The sequence below is a fragment of the Sorex araneus genome, chromosome 10, assembly GCF_027595985.1.
Source record: "Sorex araneus isolate mSorAra2 chromosome 10, mSorAra2.pri, whole genome shotgun sequence".
Classification (NCBI taxonomy): Eukaryota; Metazoa; Chordata; class Mammalia; order Eulipotyphla; family Soricidae; genus Sorex; species Sorex araneus.
The window spans coordinates 39,243,247-39,259,250 of NC_073311.1; the positions used below are offsets into that span (position 1 = coordinate 39,243,247).

Below are 16,004 nucleotides of genomic sequence, written 5' to 3' on the forward strand. Positions count from 1 at the left end.
ATGGGGCTAGAGCGATAGCACAGCTGGTAGGGCATTTGCCTCATACGTGGCCTACCCAGGTTCGATTCCCAGCATCCCATACGCTCTCCTGAGCACTGTCAGGAGTAATTCCTGAGTGCAAAGCCCGGAGCAGGTGTTGTGCATCGCCAGGTGTGAGCCAAAAAGAAAAAAGAAAGTTTTAACATGTGATCTGTATATATACTTTGTGCATGTCCATGTTTCCACATTACGGTTCCCACTGTTTCATACCTGCTCTCAACTCATGATTGAACCAGTGGTTCTTAAATTGTGAATTCCAGAAGAGTTCTCGGGTCTTTCTTTGTGTCTCTGTCCAGTTGCCCCTGTTCTCTCCTTCCCTCTTGAAGTTTCTGCTCACCTGGCTTCTGTGGCAGCATACCTACTTGGTTATCCCCTACTGTCTCCTTTTCTAGCTCTCCTCTGGTCGATTAGAGGAGCTCATTATTCTCTCACTCCCTGTACTCTCCTTTTACTCTCAACTACTGTCCTGATTTGCACTCACTCACAAATTTTATATGTACCTCAAATCCCCTTATGTAATTCAGATTCAAATATCCGACTTCCTGTCATATCCACTCTAGTCCAACATGTGTAAAGTCACTTAGTCATTGTTCCACTTAACCTGCATGTCCTATAAAGTTTGGTGCAGTGTTGTCTAATTCATTTACTGAAGCGTGATGGTTAATTTTTGGCTTTTCTTTTCCAGCTTCTGTTGTTTTCCACTTCAAATTCACCTTCAGGGCCTATTAGTCTCCTCCCTGAATTTCTTTCTGAAGTTGTTTATAATATCTGCATCGCTACTATTGTAGTTCACAACTGCTTTTTCTTGCTGTAGTTTGCTTCCTTGAATGGCTATTTCCAGCATTTAAGTGGTCTTTCTTCCATCACCCTTGTCACCATCAAATCCAACATATATACCACCCAGAGTTAACATTCTCTATGCAAGCTTAAAATTCAATTCTTCACATCCAAAACAACCCTTACTTTTGTTGAGTTAGAGGGTTTAGTCTAGCAGAGGAGTATTTGCTTTGCCTCTGAGGCAATCCACAATACTCTTGGGAACGGGGTTGGTGACGGGCAGCTAACTTCTGTGATTTCTAAAATGTTCCTATCTTAAACCTGCTCTCGAGCAAAGAACGGTAACTTGGATTTGAATCATATTGTTCATTAGCTTTATTCTTATTTACCTCTAACATATTTCACTTTCATATGTCTTTCTTATCCCATTCATAGTCTTTGTTTAATAAACACAAATTTGTGACTTTCTTCCCACACCTAGCCTTTAACTTTGTGTCATCTTCATACCAGTTATCTTTAACCTACTCATACCCCCTGCATATTCCTGTTCTTTGAGTATACTATTTCCCAATTTATGTTTTTGTGAGCTGAGAAGTGCACTGATTGTTGCTACAACTTGTTTTCTTCAAATAAACTCAGATGTCTTTGAATAAGATTTAGAATAACAAAACAATATATTATATGTATGCATATGCATCTTTAATTTAACTTTTAATTCCTTCTGAAATGTAACTGAGTCATTTTACTTTCTTCCCACATCCACACTTTACCTATATTTTATCCTCCAAAGAAGCTAAATTTAAAAGAACTAAGTAGTTGACATACATACAACACTACAGTTTATTTAGAAGAATAAATTTTCTTATTATTTCTTGTAATTTTATGACATTACTTCTCTGGCAGGACTGGGACAATAGCCCAGCAGGTAGGTCATTTGCCTTGCATGCAGCCAACCCGGGTTCCTTTCCTCCGTCCCTCTCGGAGAGCCTGGCAAGCTACCGAGAGTATCCCGCCTGCACGGCAGAGCCTGGCAAACTACCTCTGGCATACTTGGTATGCCAAAAACAGGAACAAGTCTCAAAATGGAGACGTTAATGGTGCCCGCTCGAGCAAATCGATGAACAATGTGATGGCAGTGCTACAGTGCTACTTCTCCGAATTTCTCAAATATTGTCTGTTCTATGTTCCCTTTATTCAGTCACATGTCTAAAACATAGATTTTCCAGGGTGCTCAGTTACCACACCAAAGATTTTTAAAGCTTCCTTTATCCACATTTTAGATATGAATTTTTCATACTGAAAAAATAGCACACTTTACTTTGCTGTCCCCCAAAATACTACAAATTCTATTTTCTCAGGAAGGAGAGTGAGGTTTATTTTTTGTTAATGAATGTCAAACAAGCCCAGCCAACGCTCCTGACATAATTAAATTGTAGCATCTTTGGCAGTAGCTCCAACCACGCAATGTTTTTGCAGAAATTTAGTTTAAGCAATTTTTTAAAGACCAAATTCTTTTCAGGAAAAAAAAAATGGGACATTCAGGAATTGTGACTGCTCTCACAATGTCATACATTTCAAAAATCTGATTAAGAATAAGCCACTATTATTATTATAATTGTTAATTTCTGACCCATACCCTGTGATCACATCTGGTGGAGTTTAAGGTACCATAGTTGGTGCCAGGAATGAACCCGGCTTGGCCATGTGCAAGTCAAGCACCGCTCCCACTACATTACTTCTCTGGCCCAGTTTGTTTTATATCTATCTATAGATATACGTAAGTATTCTAATTTGTTAACTAAGATTCTGTGGTTTATAATACTGCCAATAATGGTTTCTCATACAAACTTTCCCAGTAAAAACATAGGGGTGGCCAGCAGTCATATGGAAAATTGCATAACATCACTCATGATTAGGTAAATACAAGTCAAACAACAATGAAATATAATCTCACACCCATGAGAGTAGCATGTATCAAAAAATCTGGAACCAGACATTATTGGGTGAAACTGTAGTGAGAAAAAAAAAACCCTCAACAACTTTGGGTGGGAATATCACCTGTACAGTACAGTACATTCTTTTCACCCAGTACATTCTATTTTTATTGTAATTTTGCAACTTTCTCTTTTTTTTTTCCGAACCACCAATGAACCAAAGCTTCAGTTTTTTGGCTAATATGTGTGAATGTTGTTTTCAAATCCATACCTCAATGCATTTCTTGTAAAGTTACTTCTATTCTCTCTTGCTTTTTATTTTATTTTTTATTTTATTTTTATTTATCTATTTATTTATTTATTTTTGCTTTTTGGGTGACACCTGATGATGCACAAGGTTTCCTCCTGGCTCATGCACTCAGGGATTACCCCTGGCAGTGCTCAGGGAACCATATGGGATGCTGGGAATCAAACTTAGGTTGGCCTCCTGCAAAGCAAATGCCCTACCTGCCATACTATTGCTCCAGCTCCCTATTCTCTCTTGTCCTTTATTGGCTTTTGAATTTGGTGTTTCGTTTTTGCTTTTGGGGGCCACACCTAGCAGTTCTAAAGGTTTTCTCCTCACTTTGTGCTCAGAGATCACTCGTCAGTGCTGCAGAATCAGATGTTGTGCAGGCTATGGAACCAGGGTTGGCCACATCCAAGGCCAACGCCTTAAATCCTATGCTATCTCTATGGCCTCAAGTTCTGTCTTATAATACTATTTATTTTCTCTTTTTCTTCTTTCTAGTATCAGAGAAGGAAGAAACACAGGCTTCTTAATAAATCATCTTTAGGAATATATTACTCCAAAGAACATACGAAAAAGGAAAATAGACAAATGGGATGTTTTCTCTTTTAAATATACCACCTATTTTTTTTCTTTTCTTGCTTTTTGGGTCATACCCAGTGTTGCTTAGGGGTTAAGGCCTGGCTCTGAACTCAGGAATTACTCCTGGCAGTGCTCAGGGGACCAAATGAGATGGTGGGGATCGAACCTAGGTAGGCTTCATACAAGGCAAACGTCCTACCCACTATACTATCAGTCCGGCCACAACCATTCAATTTTTAACATTATATTTTCTACTGTACCAACTCACTACTTTTCTTTTCAGTTCAATAGGAATAATAGGTAAAGTATAAGTAGGTGAGCATTATAGTTTTCCAGTAAAGTTTTATTCATTCAAACGAGTGATAAAACTAATTCTTGAGGGTGGAGTAGTCTTGGGCTATACCTGGCTCTGCTCAGGGATCACTTCTAGTGGTACTCAGGAGACCATATGGGGTACCAGGGATCAAATCCAGATTGGCTGCATGCAAGGCAAGTGCCTTATCCCTTGTACTATCACTTGAATCCTCAAGCACAATGAATTTTGCATATCAACCACAGTTTACTAACTTCCCAGTTCACTCATTACTTTCATTTGTAACTCTTTAAATTTTGTTTGGTGCTAGAGATTAAACTCTGGACCTCAAACATGCAGGCATGCACTTTACCAGTGAGGTACACCCCTGGGCCTTATTTTGAGCTTAAGATCATAGATACAAAGATCAACACTACTATAATGAGTGAAAATTAAGTTTGTATCGAACATGATCACATTCTTCAAAGGTTGGAAAGTAATAACTCTGAAGATTTTTTCTATGTTTCTGATTTTAAAGTTGTACTTTTTTGAGGGGAGTGAATAGGTTATCATCTATCTTATGCTTTCACCATCACTAAAGTGACTGGTTCATGGTAAAGGAATATTTTTTTCTTCTTTTGGATCTTGGCCTATATGTAAAGGCTACTCTTAGCTTGGCTAATGGGGGATCACTCCCAGGAGTGCTCAGGGAACTGTGTGTCCCAGAGATTGAATCCACAACTCCTACACTCAGACCAGGTAATCCAGTTCTTTGTTTCATCTGCCTGGCCTAGAGGGATGTTCTAAGATGAACAGTGAATTATCAGAACTATGTGTGCCAGCTAAACCACATAGTAAATAAAATGTTTTTGAATTGCTTCCATTTTTTTTCTCAGTTGCTTTAAGAATCTCAGATTAGTGTTCTTAAAATGGGGGATAAAGAACCATGTCATGGATATTGGGGAGAGGTGTGCTATATCCAGGGCTCTTATTCTTTAGCTGTTGCTCATGGGGGTTACAGAAGGTAAGGAGGTTGATACCTGTGTTTTAGTAAGTAGGGTAGGACTCTTATCTCTTTTGCTTTACATTGATACAATTAAAATAAGGAGGATCTGGGTGAACTATATTCACACTCAACCAATCTCTTTTGTCTTTTAAAATTAATTTCAGATATAATTCGAGTCATACTGTATTTTAATTTTTAGAGGAGAGGTTGTTGGTGCCACACTCAGCCATGCACAGGGCTTAGTCCTGATTCTGTTGAGATCAGTTCTGACCATGCTCAGGGGACCATCTCTGGTGTGAGGGATTGGAGTCCACAGTATCCAAGACAAGTGGCCTAACCTTTGTTTTATCTCTCTAGCCTCATTCTTCCCCTCTCCAATCTCCTCAATTCTACTTCTTTTTTGAGATAGAACATCTATTTATAGATTTGTCTTTTTACACTCTTTTCAGTACATACACTTTTCTCTATGTATAAAAATTTCTTGGTTCACAATAGGCTTAAAGTTGTTTTCTAATTTTTGATGGAGAGGCAGCACACCCAGATGTGTTCAGAGTTTACTCTGCATTGTGATTTAGGGTCATTCTTGGCAGTGTTCAGGGTCTCTATGGGGTATTGGGGATTGAGCCTGAGTAGATCATGTGCAAGGCAAAAGCTCAGCTTCCTCACAGTTAATGTAGCCCATGGCATTACCATTTTATCTGTTTTTTTCTCCACTCCCTTAAGCTTAGAGTACTCTGCTCATAGCAAAATTCCAAGGATGCTTATATTAGTTAATTAAGTAGATAATAACAGGCCTCCTCACAATGAGAAAATTAATATCTGCTTTTATTAGCCTGGTTTTCTTCTTTAAGTGATTCACCTGTCATAGTTTTGCAGAGTTTCTGATAGCTTTGTCCTATTTTATGGCACTCTTCCAAATGTGACTTTGGGTCTTATAGTGGCATGTTTTGTATGACTACATATTTTATATAGATTATTTGCATATTTTGTATGAACTATTTTGTGTCTATAATTCTATAAACCTGAGAGTCCATGTGTGCATGTGCACATACACACTGATTTATATCAAGTTCCCAATTCAGATGGCCAAACTCAGTATGAGATCATTATGATATGCATGTGTCTTTGTGACAGTGACATTCTAACTGAGTGTGCAGGTGTTGGGTCTTCAGAACATTCTGTTATCTGACGATAATTGCTACATACTTCCAGTCATATTCACCAAAAGCATCTTTACCCTTCTTTGTTCAGAGGCCTATATCTCTAAACTATTCAGAGTCAGCAATTTTTTTTAAACTTCCAAATTTGCTTGGAGCCTTTTTTTATGCAAGATTTCCCCATCTATCTAAAAGTGTCAAACTCTGACAAAAGATAGCAGGAAATAAGAATAAAGTGTGCTTGTCATTCACACTGGCTAAGAGATAAGCTGAGAAAGCAAGAATTGAATAATAGAGGAATGAGAGTACTATCATTTGAAATAAACTCTTCTGTTTCAAATTCTTACTCATTGGAACTTACCCATTGTAAACTGAGTAAGACTTAATAGTAGCAATTATAATAATGCCTAAATCTTGTCTAGTGTCATATTTTATACCAGTTTGTGTGTGTGTGTGTGTGTGTGTGTGTGTGTTTTGGTGCCATTCCTGACAGTGCTCATGGAATGCATCTGTGCTGATCAGGGACCATGAAGTATCAGGGACTGAACCTAACCTCCTGCATACAAGCAGTTTTTAATGCTACTTTGCTACATTCATTTTTATCTTTTTAAAATCTCATCATTGTGCAGCACAAATTTTTATCATTTCCTCCCTGTTTTCCTGTAGGAACTTTTGCTGCTCTTCCACAAACTGCTGCATCAGAGTGAGAAATATAGAACTCCCAGCGTTGGCTACACTGAATGACATGATGCTTGAGTATAAAGCTTGTGGATATCTTAGCTTAGAAATCTGTGCTATACTTAACATTCCCCTAGAGAGAATACATATCACTATAAAGATCAGATCAGAAAATAAAATTATTGAGGTTATGCTACTCTTTTGATATAGAGACCCACGACAATACTAAAAAATGGATAGCATGTATTAATTCTGAAAATTTACTCTCACTTATATCATAAAGTCATTTGAATTCCATCAGTTTCCCTAATAAATTAGCCACTGATCATCATAATTATGACCTTACTTGCAGTGTGACAACGAAACGCTTCTTGAATCATTAAGAAATGTAATTTATGGCTACTCTGTACTTTTGAGTATTTTACTACGTTATTATTTCTTGAAAATTAGTCACCTCTATATTACATGATATTCATACATGAGATAGTTATAGTACTATATATCAGAAAGTCCTATTCTGGGGCTGGAGTGATAGCACAGCAGGTAGGGCATTTGCTTTGCACGTAACTGACCCAGTGTTCAATTCCCAGCATCCCATATAGTCCCCTGAGCACCGCCAGGAGTAGTTCCTGAGCCCAGAGCCAGGAGTAACCCCTGTGCATTGCCAGGTGTGACCCAAAAAGCAAAAAAAAAATTGTCCTATTCTGGGCTGGAGCAATAGTATAGCGGGTAGTGCAATAGCCTCATTTTTTTATCTTGGTTTTTATCTCCTGCACTCTATACAGTCCCTGGAGCACTATCAGGAACACCACTATCCTGCGTGGAGTTAATTCCTGAGCACCACCAGTGTGGCCCAAAGCAAGCAAAGAAAATTCTATTTCTAGGTTTTAATAAACACTTTTATATAGATTTCCCCCATAAATGTCTGTTTTGATATCTATGATACTGACTTCTTTTTCATTAGGTACAGGTTGCTATCTGAAGAAACTCAAAGAATTCTGGACATTTATACCATGTTTTAATAACTAATGCTTTCATTGTCATACACATTGTCTAATGTTACATAAACCTCAAAAAGGTATTCTTACTAGCTATTTTATACAATAAGTCTCAGCAGCTTAAGTGGTTTGTAAAACTTCTATCAAAAAAGAAGTGATAGAGAAGAAAGCCAGTTCCCTCTGATCAGGTCAAGAACTTTTCCTGTTGTCAAGTCAATGCCATCTTGATATTCAGCTTTGCTTAGTGTCAGCAAGTTTCGTCTGGCTGTGCTGAAACAGCCTCTGCTTCCGCAAGTTCAGCTAGAAGAGTTTCTTTCAACTGTTCACTAGAAAAGCTTGTTTCAAGCAATAAACCCAAGATTCAGGACATGTGGTACAATTCAGATTATTAGGTTCCCGATGTTAAATTGCATCCCATCCACCTAAGGGATGCATACAATATGCAGTTTTCTAGAGAGATGACTTCATTTGTCTAATGATACGAGCAAGACAAGAACTTAGCTAATAGCTTTTTAAAACCATAAGTGATAACGGTAAGCTTGGAAAAGAAATATAGGTGTGGGTATACTTTATTCTCCATGTCACTTATATACAAATCACAATATTTTTTTGGTTCTTGATAAAAATAACACACAGTACTCATTTGGGAAGACAGTGTGAAAAAAGAGAGAGTTCTGAATATAAGGTTTCATCATCTCCTGCTCCCCCATTTTATCATCAGAATCCACTTTTAAGCAGGTCATCCTGATATCAGTAGGTGACATAGAAAAGTTAGTTCCTTGGCTATGCTTCTAGAGGATGTGGGAGCAGAAGGCAAGGGATATATTTATTTTTTTGTTTTGGGGTCATCCCTGGCTGTGCTCAAGGTATACTCCTGGATCTTCTCTCAGGAATCACTCTTGTGGGCTCCGGGGACATATGAATGTCTAGGATTGAACTGAAGTAGGTTTCTTGTAAGGGAAGCTCCATCTCACTATACTATCACTCCAGCAGGAAATACATACACACTTGCCCTGGCAGAGCCTGGCAAGCTACCCGTGGCGTATTCGATGTGCCAAAAATAGTAACAATAGGTCTCATTCCCCTGACCCTGAAAGAGCCTCCAATCATTGGGAAAGACGAGTAAGGGGAGACTGCTAAAATCTCAGGGCTAGGAGGACTAGAGATGTTACTGGGTGCCCACTAGAGTAAATCGACGAACAATGGGATGACAGTGATACAGTGATACAGTAATATATATATATATATACATATATATATACACACATATACATACATATACACATATATATCTTTTTATATGTATATATATGGGGGGGCACAATCTGCAATGCTCAAGGGTTACTCCTGGCTACGCACTCAGGAATTACTCCTGGTAGTACTCAAGGGACTATATAGGATTGCAGGGACTGAACCTGAATCAGCCACATGCAAGGAAGTGTGCAAGGCCATACCTATAGAACTATCACTCGGGCCCTGGCAAGGGATATTTTTTGAGGAAGATTGGCCTTTACCATTATAGATTTCCTATAAGGGTCAAGCTACCTGGAAGGTAGGTTGCATTTAAAGCAGTAGTAATCTAAAACAGATGAGCAAGACTCAGTTATTTCACGAGAATAGTCTGTTGCTATGTGCAAATTCCTAACAAAAACAAAGCAGTTAATCTGTGATCTTCTACTCTGGAATATTAAAGAGAAATATCTCCTCTATTTATTGTCATGTAATTATTTCTGACATGTCAAATAACCTGGATAGAAAGAATATGGAAGAATTTGGGGAGGTGGTGAATCTTTTAAAATGTTTTATCAGTCTTCAAAGATTTCAATGAAGAGTCTCAGAAGGATCAGACTGAAAGTTTGACACTGCCATTTAAGAATCAAATGAAGAAAATATTGAAAGGAATTCTGTCAACATTCTGAGATGAATGTAATTTTGAACAATCAAGCATGATGGCAAGATCAAGCTTAATGTCAAACTGTAGGGCTTATAATTGTGTGAAAGTTTGAATTTGTGAACAAAAGTCAAGGAGAACTACTTACTGTTGAAACAGAGACAGGGGTATGGAGAACTTAAGATTCCAACTCTGTCCCTCTGGTCTTACCAATTATGCAAATAGTTTCATTATATCAAAATAGCAGACTTGAAGTGATCAGTTTCCTAAGAAAAGAATATCCAATTTTACTATGAAAAGGAGCATTTGACATGTCTGAGAGCATCTTAAGTGTTGTCTCATTAAAATGTATGATCAGAATTAATTCACCTTCATTTCATTAAAAACCAGTCACCTGAGTGAAATATCTGTAGGGAATCATAAATACAAAAAAACAAGAAAGGGCAATGAGTTTGTCAAGTGGCCAGCAAGGATCTGTGGTGAATTGGATTCTTTTCCTTTTTTTTTTTTTAATTTTCTGTTAGGATTTGCAAATGACTTGGTATGTGAAAATCATGGCCACTTGCTAACATTTTTATATGATGTAAATAAAAAGAGCATTTAAAAAACTCAGGGTAAGGAGTAAGACTTAAAGACTTACCATGCATGAGGTAAGGAAATATATGATTTCCATGTATGATTTCTCATAAAGAAATCATGAGACTGTCCCTGAAAAAAAGCATTTTGTTTGTTGAGAATAATTTTGAGCATGGCTCTGCCCTAAATAGACTTAATGATGCTTGTAGATAGAAAGTTTGAGCCTCTGATGACTTTAACTCAAAGCTGCTGAAATGGTCCATTTCCTTCCTATAAAGAACTCCTTACCTCAAGTAACAAGCCACCTCAGACCAATTGGCCTTTCCTCACCCCTAATCTACATAACTTCTAGGTTGTAGGATGCTGGTCTTCCCATTTTCCTTCTAATAATTAAATTGCAAACAGAATTTTCTTCTCCTTCCTCCTCCTCCCCTTACCCACTCTCCTCCCTATCCTCCTTCTACCCCTCCTCTTCCTCCTTTATGTTAACCACTTTCTTCTATCTTCATGAGTTCTGATCATGGAACTGCCTCTTACTTGGTTCTTTAGGCAGGTAACTGTTTCTGAGACCCATCATCATCCTCATCCAAGGAACTGCTAGTTGGTTATTGCTACAATTTTATTTCAGAAAGAAAGTCTGTTGGGCTGTGAGTTTATGAATTTGTGTCTTCTGAACATCGGTAGGGGTAAAGTTTCAGCACACTCAGATATCAGATTAGAATCTGAACTTCATGTGCTCTGTCTCACAGCTGCTTTTTCTCTCTGCTTTCTTTACACTAAATGAGGCTGCATTAGCACGTCTTTATTCAAAAATATAATGCTTGACCAGAGTGCTACTCTATCAATACTTCCTTCCTTTTGTGTTTTTCAAAGTACATACTGCCATGCAGACCCTGGGAAATTTCTAAGGCAAAGTCTCCCTCTCACTGTAGCTCCTTGGGGACCAACAAGTGCTTCTCAAGTCCCATGGTGCCAGAGTTGCAAAAATGCAGTTCATTGCATCCTGGGAATAGCCAAGCAAAAGTGTGAGCTTTACCTAAAATAGCTTCTCCGTGTTTCTCCTGCTGGGCCTCTAGGCATATTGCTCTCTCATTTCTCTCAAATGGTGATGTCCATTTTAGAACTGAAAGGAAAAAGATTTCAATCTGTTCCCTTTTCTTTGTATAACACTTACCAAATAGCTCAATGCAAGCAGGCATTCAGCGAGTCATTTTCTTCTAGTATGTGCGTTACTCTCTCTTTGCAATGGAAATTTTCTATTTCAGGTTCCGAAACAGCTATTTCTAAGTCACCCATGTGGCCTCATAAAGTTGGGACACAAGGGTACACAAGCATGGCCCTAAGCTTCTGGAAGATAGAGAAGGGAAGGGAGCAAAGAGGAAAACAGAGAAACAGGATGTGTGGACAGTTTTACTGCTGTTGAATTGTATTAAAATTACATCTTGGTTGTCCGGGTCAATTTCACTTCTATAATTATGCAGAAATTCATTTTTATAATATAGAGAAACAAACAATTAAGCAAGCAATGTTTTCGTTTTGCTTAAAATGTCTTTAAAAAATAAAATCTGTCTCTGGCTCTCCCCCCCCCCCCAGTTCACTTTTCAAGCTTTTCCTAAGAAACTTTTTATTTATTTATTTATTTATTTATTTTAAATAAATAACCATGAGATGCAGTTACAGACTTAAAAACTTTCGTGATTTCATTTCAGTCATATAATGATCGAGTAACCATCCCTCCGCCAGTGCCCATTTTCCACCACCAATGTTCCCAGTATCCCTCCTGCCACCTTCCCCTCCCACCCCACCCAACCCCTGCCTCTGTGGAAGGCATATTTCCTTTTACTCTCTTTCTCCTTTTGGGTGTTAATGGTTTGCAATACAAGTACTCAGTGGCCATCATGTTTGGTTCATAGTCTACTTTCAGCATGTATCTTCCATCCCGAGCGAGCCCTCCAAGCATCCTTTACTTAGTGGTCTCTTCTCTATCCCAGCTGCCTTTTCCCCGAGCATGTGAGGCTGGCCTCCAAGCCTATAAATGATCCTCCTGGACCTTACCTCTAATGTTCCTGGCATTTTTAAAATTTTTTATTTATCTATTTTTTTTGCTTTTTGGGTCACACCCAGCAATGCGCAAGGGTTACTCCTGGCCCATGCACTCAGGAATTAACTCCTGGTGGTTCTCAGGGGACTATATGGGATACTGGGAATTGAACCCTGGTTGGCCGCATGCAAAGCAAATGCCCTACCCACTGTGTATTGCTCCAGCCCCTGTCTCTGGCTTTTTCAGGTGAATGTTGACAGCAGTGTGAGTTCTGATAACTTTTTTGCTTTTTTAGGAATTCTTTTTTGTTTTGTTATTTTCTGTGATTTGTCTGTGTTCTTGCAAAATAAAGGAGAATAAATTTATGGTGCCCTATCTTCATAATAGTTTTTGTTTTGTTTTTGTTTAGTTTTAGGGTGACGCCCTGTGGTGCTCAGAATTTAGTCACAGCTCTGAGCTCAGAGATTATTCCAGGCAGGGCTCAGGAGACTAGGTGAGGTTTCGGAGTTTCAGGGATCAAACCTATGTTGGTAAATAAGCATATCACCCTTTGTATGATCTCTCTGGCACCTCATAATGAATATTCAAGGTTAAATTATTATTGGTTGTTTCCAATGAACATAACTAATGCTACTAAAGTTTAAACTTCCAACCAAAATGTCAAAACTTTTCTAATTTACTAAAGGTATTGTCAGAATTTATCATCAGGGGACCTTGATCACATTAGGACATAGTTAGACATAGGACAAATTACCATAGGAGATAATTAGATACATGGGCTACTTGATCATGATTAATTTTGTAATTCTTTTCTTATTTGATATTTTCCACAATGAATAAGAAAGGACTCTCCAGAAATTAGGCTTTCGAAATAAAATGGAAGGAGATATTGGTTTAGTCACTGTCACTGTCATCCCGTTGTTCATTGATTTGTTCAAGTGGGCACCAGCAACGTCTCTCAATATGAGACTTATTGTTACTGTTTTTGGCATATGCAATATGGCACGGGGAGCTTGCCAGGCTCTGCCGTGCGGGTGCGATACTCTTGGTAGCTTGCCGGGCTCTCTGAGAGGAATTGAACACAGGTTAGCTGCGTGAAAGGCAAATGCCCTACCCCTGTGCTATCGCTACTAAAATGTGTATCAGAAGCAGAAAAATTAAGCTTAATTGTTATAACTGTAAAGTTTTTTATCGTAGGCATTAATTACAGTCATATAGAAATGAGCCAATGTGAGTAAATCACCTTTATAAATATCTGATGTTGATAAATATGTGATAGAGATATCTATTCAAAAATACTTTGGTCTGATAACCATAGTCAGTTATTCTGAAGAGAAATAATGCAAAATGATAAACTCTGGTGCTAATATGTGCAGATTAAAATCCTAGTTCTGACTTTTTGTAACCAAGTGATCTATTTGGGTAAGAGCCTTGCTTTCAATTCCTTATCTGTAAAGAAGGGATGATAATGCCCATTATTTTAAATATTTATCCTGAGAATAAAACATATTTATAGATAAAGCATATGGAGCATTACTTGACTTACAGTATTATCAAGGTCTCTATAATATATCTTCATTCACATCCTTACCAAGGGATGCTCACACAATATGTGGCAAATATATCAACGGTGATTTTATACTTATACACTTTTATGACTTTCATTTAGAAAGAGAAGGTCCTGAAAGATTTATCTTAGATGAAAGTTTTCTGGACAAAGCAAATCTAAATCATCTACATAAACTTTGGTTTTAAAATTTGAATGGAAATTTAAAATTCATAAACTAATGTATTGTCACAAATTTAGTCTGAAGGTGGAATTTTGCTCCAAGCTAAAGATTTAGCCCCTAAATTTTAGAATTTTCAAGTAAAAACAGAATAACCATTGTCTTGGAAATTTTTTAATGGGAGTAGCAAAAAGAATGGGAACAACTCTTCAGTATTCATGTAACTGGAGATTTTTAATATTTGGAGTCTTACGTAGCAACTATACTTGGGAATGATACGGATGGTGATAAAATTCAGCTCTTAGATAATAGTTTTGATGGAATCCAGAACATTTAAATGTTCACTTCTTATTTCTTTAGCAGTAGAATGGTTGCTCCTTGACACTCTTTGTAGTTACACACAGGGGTGAGAGATTTTAGTCCACTAAGCAATTTGATCTAACTCTGCCTGCTTATCAATAGGGAATTTGGCGAAATCCCTAAGGTGATTGATAGATGATTATCCTTTGCATTATTTTATATGAAAAAGTAAGGCTTAGCAGATAAAGGACAAAGCCAATAATTTCACATTTATCTGGCTAAATCTTTTTATTTTCCCTAAAATTTTATAAAAGGGTCTCAACATCTCAACTGGGGGCATTGTCCTATCCCTAGAATAGATACCATTCTTAATTATGGCTGATATTCATGGTAAAATTTGGAAAAATATAAATGTTTCTTTTTTTCAAAATATCAATTTCTATTTTGATCCTTTTGGAGCAATGATGAAATCATCTTTTCAGTGCTTTGACCTTTCATTATTTCCTCCCATTAATAGCAAATCAGACTTTTAAGCTTAATTTATGCCAGCTAGGAAAAATATCATATTCTAATATAATTTCCCCATAGGCTTGTTTTGGAAGAATGTGATTTGGGTTTAACCAAATGTTATTAGTTATTTTTAATACCAATATTCTTTGCCACCTGCGAAGTGTGAGTATTCCATTTTAGATCAGTTCTTTATATTATGTTCTAAATGACTACTAAGTAAATAAATTAGAAGCTTGTCATGTTCTTTTCTCACTTTGGATCCTCTTCATCAAATGCTTAGTGATTTCATTGCACTTGTGCAATTAGGTGAAGAAGCTCCACCCGGGTGTCCATGGGTCAGCTATGTGGACTCTAGCTGCCAAAGGCGCTTCTCCTTCTGAACAGAGCGCTTTGCTCAGCCAGTGTAGACATGGCCTGATAAACAATGGAACTTCTCTCATGAGCACTGGAGTTCGGATTGATCTAACTTTTTTAAAGAATGTGCACGAATTTGATGAGGGATCAAATGCCTGTGTTTAAAAAAAGAGAGAGAGAGAACTAAGTTGACAGTAATGTGAAGAACACCATACTTTATAATGAACTTGGAAAGCAGTAGCACTCCGTATGGGCAAGGTAATCAAAGGCCTATCACATTCAAGTTTTATCTTGCTCTTAAGTGTTTGTGCCAGGGAGGTGGTTCTTGCAGGTTTATATCTGTCAAGTTGTAACACCATCAAGTTGTTATATCTGTTGAACTGTCATGCAACACAGCTGTGTCACTTTTAACCAAGATGTCACACATATCGTGGGAAACAACTTGCTTTGTATCTTATTCTTTAGGGTTTTACTGGGTAAAATAAATGTGCAAGGATTTTTTTCCCCCAACGCTGCATTTTATTTTGCAGATTCTCAGATCGGTGAGAGTGAATGACGAGTGAGTTGTCAATGGTAGTTACTTCGCTCAGCGCAGAATGACTGCAGGGAATATATTCTGACATACCCAAAGAAGTCTGCCCAGGGTGAAACAATTACCTTTGGGGTTTATATCAGGTGTGTAAAGAATGCTGGGAACATGACTCCTGTGGCGGGTGGTAGCTGTGATTTTTCTTTGGCTTTCTGTTGAATAAGAAAAGTGGGGTGATTGGTAGCTCCTAATCTCTGAAATACCTGAAACTTTAATCACCCAACAATCTCTCTCTCCTAGGATTTAATACATTACTCCATTTCC

At 37.8% G+C, this 16,004-nt stretch overlaps 1 long non-coding RNA gene across 1 annotated transcript in view; it reads left to right on the forward strand.

The window, feature by feature from the left end:
• LOC129399181 (uncharacterized) overlaps positions 1-16,004 on the forward strand; it is a 107,204-nt gene that overhangs the window by 16,352 nt on the left and 74,848 nt on the right. The window contains exon 3 of the long non-coding RNA XR_008626970.1: positions 15,682-15,826. This is a non-coding gene — a long non-coding RNA (uncharacterized LOC129399181). The remainder of the gene's footprint in view (positions 1-15,681; positions 15,827-16,004) is intronic.